Source organism: Oxyura jamaicensis, chromosome 11, assembly GCF_011077185.1.
Source record: "Oxyura jamaicensis isolate SHBP4307 breed ruddy duck chromosome 11, BPBGC_Ojam_1.0, whole genome shotgun sequence".
NCBI classification, from domain to species: domain Eukaryota; kingdom Metazoa; phylum Chordata; class Aves; order Anseriformes; family Anatidae; genus Oxyura; species Oxyura jamaicensis.
This window is the reverse complement of record NC_048903.1, coordinates 12,779,206-12,791,729: the sequence shown is the minus strand read 5'-3', so window position 1 is coordinate 12,791,729 and position 12,524 is coordinate 12,779,206. Positions and strand designations below refer to the sequence as shown.

Here is a 12,524-nt window from a genome sequence, read left to right as displayed (position 1 = left end):
TTCACCTAGGGGAAAAAAAGGATTTTGTATTTGCTGTGTACATATAGATTTGTACTGGGAGAAAATAGGAAAGGCAGAGCTCACCAAGAAAGAATGCTGGTGTAATATCTTTTCAATGTTTGTTGGTTTTATAAGTCCTCTAATAAATTACAATCTAATTTAATCATACTCCATAGTTATGTACTCTTGAAGGAATAAGACTCCAGATTCAGACCATATCGTACTTACAGTACAATGTGTATCACATAAACACCCTATGCACATAAACACATATGCACCCTAGTAATAAATTAATGACCCTAAGGCTGTCAGGCAGTAATAAATAAAGAGTAGATGCTTATAACCAAGAACACATTTTATTGAACCCAAGAAATGCTATTTGACTCTGGCAGAGAACATGTTAAATAGCAATTTTCTTTTTTGTTTGAAATAAACTAGTTTTGAATGTTTGTTATTATCACCAAAATTGACTAATTTGGGATTGACTTTTTTTTTATTCCAGTCGGTAAGAACAGTAAACCTAAATTTTAAGTCTTTATGCTTCAAGATAATTCTGTTGTGCTTGGAGAATATTGTGGAGTGTTATGGTATACTGGTTATTTCTATGGCTTTATCATCTCTGAGAGCCCTTGTTTTGTGCCAGGCTACCAGTGGAGCATATGCTTATTAATATGATGCATTAAGCAAAGTAGAGCAATGATCAAAACTGCTCTTTGTTTGTTTGTTTGAATTACAAGGATTGTAGATGAACATTCTTTTAATTTGCAACAGATGTGCTTACTCTTTTAGAATCATTAACAGGCAGTCTGCTGTAAAATACTTGATCAGTCAGATCTTTTTCGGTAGCCATTTTTTTTCTCTAGTGTTAACAATATAACAGTATCATTATGCCATTCCTAGTGTAGTTTTCTTTTCAGTCATTGGACTGCATACATTTTGAAAAATACATTGCTGAATTATATTGCTTTTAAAGAATGCTTTAAGTGACTTAAGCCCCAGATTTGATTAGTTAGTATGACCTTTTTATATGTTCAAAAATAGGCTCATAGCTAGAAAATAATTCCTATATGTGGACTCCACACTTCCTTTTTTTGTAAACCACAGCACCTATTTAAGCACATACCTTCAACACAAGAGACAATAAATCTGTGTTACATGAAAGAATTCCTATTAGCAGAAATTCACTGGGATTTTATTTATGTAAAAATGTTTGATCATCCTGTATTCATTTTCATTTTGAAAACCATGTTCTTGCAGGAGACTCTGTAGATGAGAAAATTTCTAAAATAATCAGCTTGATGTCTTAAAATGTTCTCTCAAGTAGACTATCTTATTTACTTATTAACATGAACTTCAACATTTTTTTTAAGGCCAAGAGACATTTTGTAGACTTTGAGATACACCTGAGCTGGAAGAAATTAGAAGGAAAAATAATAATAATAAAAAAAAACCTTTTGCAACGAGACTACTTTGGCCATCTTGTCCTCTAAGAAAGCAAGGCATAATTCCATCGTTCCAAGTGTTTTCAAACTGATTCATTAGAAGGACATGCTTTAATTAATTTTAAAATGTATTCCTTATTTGCTTGGCTATTAAATCCTGGATATTCTGAAGTGTGTTGGAAAATGCCCACTTAAAGCTAAAATTAGTTTGAGTTACTCTTTGTTCCATCTGTGTTCTGTTTTACTGCCAGAATGGGGGGAAAAAAAGAGGTAGAAGGTTAGGTAGTAGAAGTTCTTATGAAATGCACTAATTATTAACCCTGGTGGTATGTCAACAGGATGTTCAACTGCTACTGAGAAGAAGAATCAAATGTTTGGAAAGGACCTCAATCCACCTGCTGTCAGAAACTCTGCATTATCTGACAGCCTCCTGACTGATCCAAGCTGCGTTGTTCATGTGTCAGGTTGGTAATCACTATGTAAGCACCTCAGCAGAGTGAAGTCAGTCTTCCTTCAAACGTTTATTTAATTGTGCTGCATTCTAAGAGCTCCTTTTGTGTATGTTCTGCAGGCAGAGCTCTGACTAGTGATCACCAGTGGGAGTAGAGGTCTTGACATGGCTTATTCTTTGAGCTTCTTGAAAGTGGCTATGCGACCTTGAGTGTCCTACAAACAATAGCAAAGCACATGCTGACCCGTGCTTGTTTGCAAGGCCAGGCTGTTGGCAGCATCGTCAGAGTGGCTCACCTATGCATTCTGCACTGTGAACGGACATATCCTCTATGTACCCTACAGTTTAGATGTGCCTTCTGGACATAGAGCTTAGTCCATGAACTTGGTCCATAGAACTTTGCATGCCACAGCATGTCATTTTTTTTTTCAACAACAAAAAAAGGAAGAATAAAACAAAGAGTTTTTATTTGGTCTTCAAAGGTATAGCTCATTAGCTTACCTAATTACATGCAAATCAGAATTAATTTTCTCTTACACTCTGTAGCAAATATACCTAACTAATGCTATTCTCTAACATAGTTTCCAATGTAAGTTGGAATTTGCTTTGCAAAATATAGGGTAACACATTTATATGTCATGTTAACATTCAAGTTTGAGTTCAACTACTATTATTTTCAGTCTTAATGGTTTTAGAATTATTCCTTGGATTTTGATTTGTTCTTGTTAATGATTAGTTTTGATTTAATATATTTCAAGTCCAGCACAGTCCAAGATGTAGAGGGCTATATGCACTTATGTTATTGTTGATGTATTTAACAAGCCTGACCTAAATAAAATCTCTATCTCCCCTCTGTGAAATATCTTGAAATCCTTTTCACACCATGTAAATTTGGTTGACTGAAGAACACTTTAGACAAAGTTGTTTGCAGGTAGTCTTAATTGTATTTTCCACAACATTGCATTATGTTTCATTTGGGGGCAGTAGGAAGAGATGGTACTAAAGTTATCCATACCTTGCTTCTTCCTTCAGACTGCTGTGCTCCTAGAAATGAAGTTTATAGATTTTTGTGTCTGTTTGTTGTTTTTCTACTGTTCACAGGAGTAAGAAAAAGGTTTCGGAAGAAGAACTGGAGGGCTGCTGGTGATAGAGCTGTGGCTGGAACTACAGTCCCAGGAAGCTGCAGGGGAAATTCGGCAGGAAAAGGTTTTCCTCATTCCAGAAAGGTCAGGATAGCTAAGTTGCCACAAGGCATTTGCATGTGCTGTTACAGTAAACATGAGGATTTTATGATGGTTTTAATCTATAAAATTGCCTAGGTTTCACTGACTCAGGAAAGAAGCAAGACAATCAGCATATTAAAGCCTACTTTTGCTTTGTTAATTCCTATACATTCCTGATAACAGCATTTGTCACGGAAACTGGCAACATTTCAACATTGACTTTCCAGCTCTTGACAAATACATTCATATTTAAAGTGTTCATTATATACAGCAATGGAAGTATTTTCTTTTTATTTGGGAATAAAGCAAGAAAGCATCCTGCCTTGCTTTTCTTGGCTTGGGACCACAAAGATGCTGTAAAAGCTACTCTGAGGATTGCTCTTTTTTTTCCAATTTACATCAATGAGTGTAATTGGAGAAAACACGGTTAAAGATAAATTTAGCATTCTCAAGGAAATGATTATGTTAAGCCTCTCTAGAAAATGTATTACTTTGTTTGCTCTCATTTTAGATGAATATAAGAGCATATTAAATACATTATTCATACACATTCTTAGTGCACATGAAATTTATGTTTCCCCATTACATCGCATTCTGCTTCATTTTTTTACCCCAAGAGTCTCTGCTATAAAGGTATACTTAATTTCTAACATTAGTAATTTCAGTTGGTGTGATAATCTATTGCATTGTATCATAAAATTTCTATGATCTCTGATGCCCGTTAAATATGAACCTGAGTGAATGAAGAACAGCTCTCAGATGATATCATTATGAAGGCACTTACCAGCTGTACTAATATAAAATGTAACGTATTCATTGTGGAAAATGTCAAACAAATAACAGTGTACTGGAAAACTTTTTAACTATTTCTGATTGTTGTAAAGAACTATGACCAAGTGTAGGACCAACATATACAGGGGCATGAAAATGTTAGAAGGGTAAGTATTGCTTTTTTCTAAAGTGTCATATTATACCACCAAGCCTAAATGGTTCTTTGAAAAAGACATATTTCTCCCTATGAAACTTTCTATATGGAGTTAAAAAAATAAAATTAAAAATAAATAAAATTTTTGAAATTTGTCTTAAGAGAGCTGGTCAGAACTCCTCTTTTTATGCCCATTGTTGTCAGAATAATATTTTAATAATAATTTCCTTTAGAATCCCTGAATAATTCCAGTTAATTCCAGTGACAATTTAAGTAAGAAAGCATTTTTAAAATGTTGAAAAAATACTGAAAAATATAATGTCTCATTTAAGCAAAATATCTTTTTCTCTAAATACATATTTTGCTTTAATTTGTAATTCTTTTGCAAATTTGCAAAATTGTAAAATTGTTTCATAGCAAACAAAGAAAATGTATTTTTTTTTTAATTTAGAAAACTAGATTTAGGCACTAAAAATTGCACAGATTTTTTTTGAAAAACAACTAAAAACCTTAATATCTGGTGTCTATGATGCTATCAGTATTTGATATAAAATGTTATATGAATGCATTTTCTCCACATATTGTATTTACATTGGATTGGTGCATATGTTAGAGTTGGATCAATTCTATTTTCTAAACATCAGAACTCCCTGCAGAATGCAGAATCCTTTACTTTAACTAAACTTTTTTTTTCAGTAGTTCCACAACTGTAGATTATTATTTTGATAGTATTTTTAATTTCATTCAGTTTCTTCACTTCATGGGTGTAATAATATGGTGAATAAGGAGTGTGACCTTAATCCAGTTCGTGACTGAGCTAGTCTGTCATTAGAAATGTCAGATTAATACAATTCTCCCCTGCAATCACCATCCCTATTTACAGATTTTGTTTAAGGTATAAACTCATTAATGAGTACAACTTATTCAAATTAGCGTCAACAGTGTAAGTAACTTTCTAGATAGAAATCTGTGAGTAAATGTATAAAATACAAATATCAGGAAATATTTTGATCTTAAACTTACATTTTCATTTGCGCACTTAGTGTCTCAGCTGTCAATGTGATGTTGTTTCTCTGTGAGTACTGAGCTTGCTCAGCTCCTGCAGACGCTTAAGATATCATGGCTTACTTTTTAGGATGAAAATATTGTCTCTTGGAATCATATAGATGTTAATTATATTTCACAATTACATGGTTAACAAATATTGCTGCTGTCATAACCTACAAATTCTTCACAAGTACTGGGAAATAGGAAGGGAAAAGAGAAATGTGAATGCGTTTGGTTTTCACCCACACTATTTGTGTATTTTTGTCATCTCCTGGTGGCAGTTTCCTGTGTACAAATAGCAGTTGTTGCCCTTCCAAGTGCATCTGTGGTGGTGCCTGGCAATTCAGGAAGGCAATTCAGGGTGCCATGGGGATCTGTGACTGCCCCACTTTCATACAACTTTCTTACGGCTGTTCAAGGCTCCAGAAAAAGAAAAAGACGATCTGCATAAAAGCAAGCCCTTGTTAAAATAGGGTGGGGAAGATTTAAAAAAAAAAAAAAAAAAAATCTTGAACACATGTGCATGCATATTTGTTGAAATAGCTTTCTTTTGAGCTCATTCCAGAGGTTATGTTGTACACATTTTTTCAACTGGATATCATTCATGAAAAAATATGTGCTCAATTAGGAGGTGGAGTCTGCTTTTTTTCAGAACAAAAATATTCTTTCTGTTTACACCATAGCTCCCTCAGTGCTGCAGCCCAGTAACACCTACATGCCCCAGCTGAGATCACAGTCCCTTTGTGTTAAATAATGTAAAACCTCACAGTTTAAAAAAATAACAATTAAAATTGCAAGTTACTAAAGATTTACAAACAAGATCCTCAGGACAGGCATAAGAAGTCAGAAGGGTAGGAAATCATTTTCCAGATGTCACCTGCAGGGGTAGGACATCTGTATCAGAGCTCCAGGCCCTTTCTCCCCATGCCAGCCAAGCAGCCTGTAGACCACCCTGCCGCTTGAGTGTTTCCCTCTGAACAGCGATTGGAAATTGAGAGAACTGTATGCACATATAAAGAGTCAGACTGTACAAGGGGTTATGAGACAGGTTTCTTTCTTTGTTTTAATATCAGATTATAGGAACTAAAAATGTCAGGGAAAGGAATTTGAGGGGAAGTGAATGAAAATAGCAGGAGATCAGAAAGAGAAACTGTTGGACAAGCAAGACACAGTGGAAGGAAATGAAAACAGGCCTGGAAAATATCTGTACAGTCAGCCCAGTTTCCAGTGCTCATGGGGGAGTTGAGATTAAAATGCCTAAAACAGAAACAGAATTTTCAGTTTATGATATAGAAAACCACAGGCTGGAGCAATCAGACCGGAACGCGTCTTTTGTAAGTTAAATTCAAGGCATAGCTCCAGAGCATTCCAGGATAGCCTGTAGATTTCTATAACAGTAACAGATTTTTAATAGCTCTTTTGTCAATGCATGAGGGATTGAAGGAATAGAGTTGCAACCAAATCCTTTTTTAAGAGATTCTTAGCAAGCCAGGAAAAGAGTCTTAGAAGGCTTAACTCCTTGGTAGTTCAGATGCTGTGATAGATAAATAGAGGATGAGCTCACCAAGAATCTAGACATACAGAGTATATGCTAATAAAATCTATCAGGAAATTCTGCCAAATGTAATTTGGGTGTATTAGAAAGACTACTGAAATTGTAGGACAATGCCAAGCATAAAGGTTCTTACCTGCCAAAGACTGCATGTGGGAGGAAGCATTCATCACTGTTGCTCAACTGACCAATGAGAAGGTTGAAAATTGTGGTCAAAAGCTGTCTAAAAATGTTTAGATATAAAACATAAAACACAATGCTGCATGCCTGAAACATGTACAAAAAATAAATAAATAAAAGAAATATAACAGCCTGTAAAGCTGTATAGTATAACTTAACACAGATGGTAAAAATCATCTTAAGACAGAAAGAATTTTAATGTTTTTGTGTTTGCGCTTCAGACTAACTGTGAAAAGCCTGAATTTCAGCTAAAAAGTCTACCTGATGAGGTCTTTCTAAACATCTTAAAATTAGACACAGAAATTAAGACTACCATTAAAATCCTTATGAAGTACGTGCATCCCTAAAGCCCAGCTCGGTCAAACCTTGATTTCTTTCTAATGATTCTTATGTTAAATGTCACAGCCACCACTTGCCAGGTATCAGCATGAGGAAATGACATTTATTTTTCTGTTGACATAATAAGGATTTGTTTGATCTCTTTTCTCCAGACATATGACTAATAGACTTGCATGTGAAGTCCTCAAAAAGATTATTCTTAAAAATAATGGCAAGAGATCGTAGGCCAAGTATTTTGAAAATCCAGGTGAGTGATTGTGGGTATCTGAGGGTAAAAGTAAAAACAAGCATAGTCGCAGGCATTTATTCTCACAACAGCTATGTCCTGCACTGAGAGTTTTTTTGGTTTTGTCTTCTGTAAGTCAGTGTTTTCTAATGTTGATCAACAAGTAGATTCCTGTTTTATCCTGTTTGAATTCAGTAGGGCCATAAAAGTAGGGTAAAATTAAGATGCCACTACCTGTTTATCTTTTTAATGTGTTTAAAGTATCCATATGTAAAAAACAAAACTCTCCTCTATGTACTGACAATACGCTTGGGTTAATATATTCACGTCTTAACCTGTAGCCAGATCGACTGTTTTAAATGATTAAGTGCTAAATCTGATATTTACTCTTGGACTGTGCAAAAGTCAAAGGGAACAATTTGTCAGCTCATTCCTATTTTGCTTCTGAAGCCAGTTAACTAATCAGTCTAACAGAACAAGAAGTAAGATAAATGGAGGCCATTCTGTTATGTAGAAAAGTGTACATGAAGATAAATTTTTCACATTTTGCTTCATTTCATCTGCAGTTATCACTGTCATAATTGCTTCTGAACACTCAAGGTGCTCTTCATATTGCTTCTATGATATAAATGGTTTAAGCTATTTTGGTAGTCTAGTAGCCTGCACCACTAAAATTGTCTTTATTTCTGTATTGTATTTTAGGAAAAAAATAAAAATAAAAATCCTCAGCCTTTTTACAGCAAAATGAAAAAATGAATTTCCTAAACAAACAACAAAGGGTCAAGAGATATGCAAACTAACTTCTGCTGCAAACAAGCTGGCATAAAAGAAATCCTGGGCAAATAAAATCTTGCTACCATTGGCAATATAGTTCCCATTACTTTGTATCAAATAATAATAGTATTAAAAAGTGATAACCTAGGTTCAAACAGCTTGCAGTAATTTCTTTTTCTGCCATGGTTTCTGTTGATATAAGGAGTAACAGTCATCCCCTTGCCTCATCTAAAACGTGCAAGAGGGCTGCCATCATTTCTGGTTTGTGAAAGTAATCACGTGTTTCTCATTGCAACTTCATGAACTAAATTATTATATGAAAAACCCTCAAAACTATAAACTACTGTATTAAGAATATGAAGAATATGTCCCATTATTTTAAAAATGGAGTAAAGAAAAGTCAGTGCAAAATAGGATCTTGACTGTTTTCATATCACTGCATCATAGTGCATGTCTTTATTGAGAACTGTTTAAAGCCTAAGGAAAATGCCAGGATTTTAAAAAGTCTTCCTGTCTGTTAATGCAGTGTTTTGTTCTGACTGAATTAATTATAAGGGCATAGTTAGCCACATATGTAGAATTCTCATCAGGGTTTGTAATCTGATTCTATGCAGTGTGATTTTATGATGGATAAGCATCTGAATAAATAAGAAGACCCAAGGTAGCTGTATTAAAAATGCTGTAAAAGGTGTATTAGTTTTCTCAGCTAGATTTCTGCAGTGGCAGACAGAGATTCTTAAATAGACACATTCATTTTGGCACCCTGTGCACTTTAAAAGGAATCTGATTATTAAAAAAAAAAAAAAATCCGGTTTATGCCAAAGTAGTACAGGAGTGGGACTGGATTTCTTTCTCTTAAAATTTGTCAGAAATTTATTGCATTGAATTTTCAGCTAGTCCAGCTGCTGTAAAAAACATATAGCTAAACAATAAGCTCAGAAAGGTAAATGCATATATGATGTTCTTAAAATACTACTGCAAACTGGGTTTAGTTCAAAATTTCCCAACCCACATCATTTTAGGTTTTTAAGGCCCTGCAGGCCTTTTTAAAAATCCCTATGAGTTTAAACCAATATATTCTACTGGCAGTAGAGTTCATGCTATTAGCCAAAAATGTGTCGGTCATCAAATACTTTTATAGCCACATAATGAATTTCATTAATCATTTATTTTAAATATAAGATTTTTTTCTTAAATAAAAAATTAAATTCAATTACCAGGGGTTTCATTCCTTCTTTCATACAGTGAATTTCAGCTTTCTCTCAAGTATTATCTTTTTCCAGGTCCAACTTGGATTCTGCCATTGCATCCTTTCTAGTCACATAGTTAAAATATCCAGTCAAGTCATAAAAGTACTATTCTGGAAATTTGGACATGATAGGGAGAGTAGTTTTCGTGGAAAATATTTCGTGATTTGCAGTTGTTACTCCTGGGCATTCACATTCTCCACTACATTACTGCAAGTATCTCCACAGATGTCTGATGGAAGGTCATTATTGATGAAGTATTCATGGAGTCCAGATACTAGAAACAGGTCTAGTGACTTGTCATTTGTTGCCAAGTTTGATAAACATCATAATGTATGTGAATGCAGAGACTGAGCTAACTTTTCCATACCACACTGCTTTGTCCACAAAAAGATCTGTTACAGTAATTATGGTATATCTGTATGTAATACTTCTAAGAAAATGAAAAAATATATTTAAAAAGAAAAAGAATTTGCTTTATTTAGAAGTAGCAAGGTGCAGGCCAATATGGCCTGCTTTTCATTTCCCAGGAAATATGTTCCTTTTCAAATAAGTTACATTATTCTTTTGTGTCCTTTAGCCTACCCCAAGTGGCTTGCAGTATTTATCAACTTTAATCAACATGACTGACAGGGAACCTGATAATAGAGAATAGCTGTCTCCACTGGTGGGGCAAAATCTTTTGAAATGTCAGTAGTGAATACACTGTATTTACATTTCTTTGGGACTTTCACTCTTAAAAGATTTTCATCTTTTACACCAGAGGGATGAAAGTAAAGGTTATTTAACTATACATCAGAAATTTTATCTGATGACAGTGTGACAAAATATTCCTGCTTTCAGAAGTGCAGAATGCGTGCCTCTCATCTCTGGTGCTGTTTCAGTGGTGCAGCAAGTTCATAGCTACCATTTGTCCTCTAATATACCAAGCTGTTCATCATCCAATTAATGCCAGTCCTGGAACTTTTTTTTTTTGAAAAATAAATAAATAAATAAATAAATTGGTTTGGCCAGCATATTAGTTTCTTTACAGTGGTTTATAGTATATTAAATATAAACTATTAAAATTATTAGTAAATCCCTAATGGATTGGCAGAAGAGACACTGCTGGGGAAGAAACATATCTTTGGCCATGGGCAGGGCTCTCTGCAAGAGGCTAAGTTGTCTGGTTGTGCAGGATCACATTGAGAAGCTCACATGGAGACATTCTTGGGAGCAAGAATGTATTTCAACCTAGCAGATCCTACTTGGTTTCAGTCTGTGAAGTTTAATGTTTCAGGGAACTGCAGGAATCAGTGAATTCTCATTAGGTCCATAGATAGAAGAGTCAAACAACTAGCATCGTGGTTCCTCTCCATGTCTTCTGCTCTGAGTGCTCTGAGAGTCCTAAGCTTAGGGCTCATGGTTCATCTAATTGTTGCACTCTCTCTTTTCTAGGAATCTCATTTTCCTGTGCACTGCCCCAAGGCGGAGCTCTGGATGCACCCAATTTTATACTTGACAGCACATTGCACAACTGCTTGGATTGGGAAGGCTGAACTGCCAAATGCAAGAGCTTCTGGTTTCATCATATTGAAGAACTGAGAAGAGCACCAAGTGAGTGTTCACAAAATAAGACTGTTTTCTGTTATTTTCTACCTACCTACATTTTCTTTGAATTAAGCCTCCTGTTAGACATTAAGAAATGCTAGATTCACAGCTGTAATTGCACTAGTAATGTTTTAGAAAAAGAGTCCTCATAAAGAAAAACTGGAACCAAGAGGAATAGCTAGAAGTAGATGGTTTCTCAGTGAGGGATTTCCCAATCTCTGTAGAAGTCCTGTTTGACAACTCTGTTATCATATAGAGATGATTCCTTGTAGAATCATGTCATAATTCAGAAGCTGTTTTCATTTTAAACTACAAAATATAGCTCTTGTTCCTTGTGGCTACACTTTTTTAGGGTATCAATTAGTGAATTTAAAAATTATTTTGGAAAAATTCTGTTAAAAGATTTCAAAAAAAATCATGAAAATTTACATTTTGATGTTGAAAATGCCCTTTAGAAAACAAAAAGTTGAGAATTTTCCACAATATTTCTCAAACAGAAAGTTCATTTTTTCTGACTTGCTTTGAGCTTCAAACTCTGTGACTTTTTTTTTTTTTTAATAAAGAAAAATCACATTAAATTTAACAGGAGAAAAATTAAGCTGCAGAGATTCCATCAAGGCAAACCCACTTTTATGAACATGGAACAGCTAAAAGAAACACCACAGCATACTTACGTCTCAGCAATAATGCATTTAGTTTTTCCCCTTTTCTCATATCCAATATATTAGTTTCAAATGGATGTCCTGTGCCCAGTACTGTGCCCAGAAGCAAAGTTTCCAAGGCTGACACATTCATTCTGCTGCCAATCTGATCAGTGCCTGGAGAGGGCTGGCACAGGAGACCCGAAGCATCCTTCAGGCGCTGCTGGGAATGTTCCACCAGGGGCATGAGATGGTTGAGATCTGGCCACGGGTGCAAGGGACCTGCATGGAGGGTCCCCCAGTCATCTGGTGAAGGATAGCTGCTGTGAGAGCTCAGACTGTAGTGGAGACCAAAGTAAAGAATACACTTTCATCAAAAGTGTTTCTCCAGGTTTGTTGTGACAAATGCTTCTGTGACTTTTTAGTATCACGAATCTGTCTCTTACTTCCTTATATATCCTAATTCCTTCACTTTCTTTAAGATAAACTGCATCACTTCAGCAGTTATGTGAAAAGCCCCCCACCTCCAGATTCTGCTCTGCCTCTTAAAATTGATTGAGGTGCTTATAGAGAGAAACCAGGCCCTTTTACATGAAGTAATAAAAGATGATTCATTAGGGAAATTAAATGAACCTGGATTTGCAGCTTGGCAAGAAAAGGCTGTGGACCCCTCAGCTGCTCTGCATGAAGCAATCTGGAGTTTTGTGGTAGAGCAGAATTGCTGCCCAGGTTCTGAAAACCAGCAACAAGATTTAACTTCTCCAGAGCTGCTGCACAAAGCCAGCTCTATTCTGTTTAGTCTTCACCAGTGTTTCTGTTTTCCACCTCAGCATTCTGGTTGTTCAAAAGAAAAAAAAAAAAAAAAAAAAAAAAAAAAAAAAAAAAAA

At 35.1% G+C, this 12,524-nt stretch overlaps 1 long non-coding RNA gene across 1 annotated transcript; it reads left to right on the top strand.

The window, feature by feature from the left end:
- Positions 1–1,801: 1,801 nt before the first annotated feature.
- Positions 1,802–12,133, top strand: LOC118172869. The gene is made up of 4 exons (XR_004753885.1): positions 1,802–1,921; positions 2,995–3,119; positions 10,844–11,002; positions 11,725–12,133. It is a non-coding gene; the product is annotated as an uncharacterized LOC118172869 (long non-coding RNA).
- The last annotated feature ends 391 nt before the right edge of the window (positions 12,134–12,524 follow it).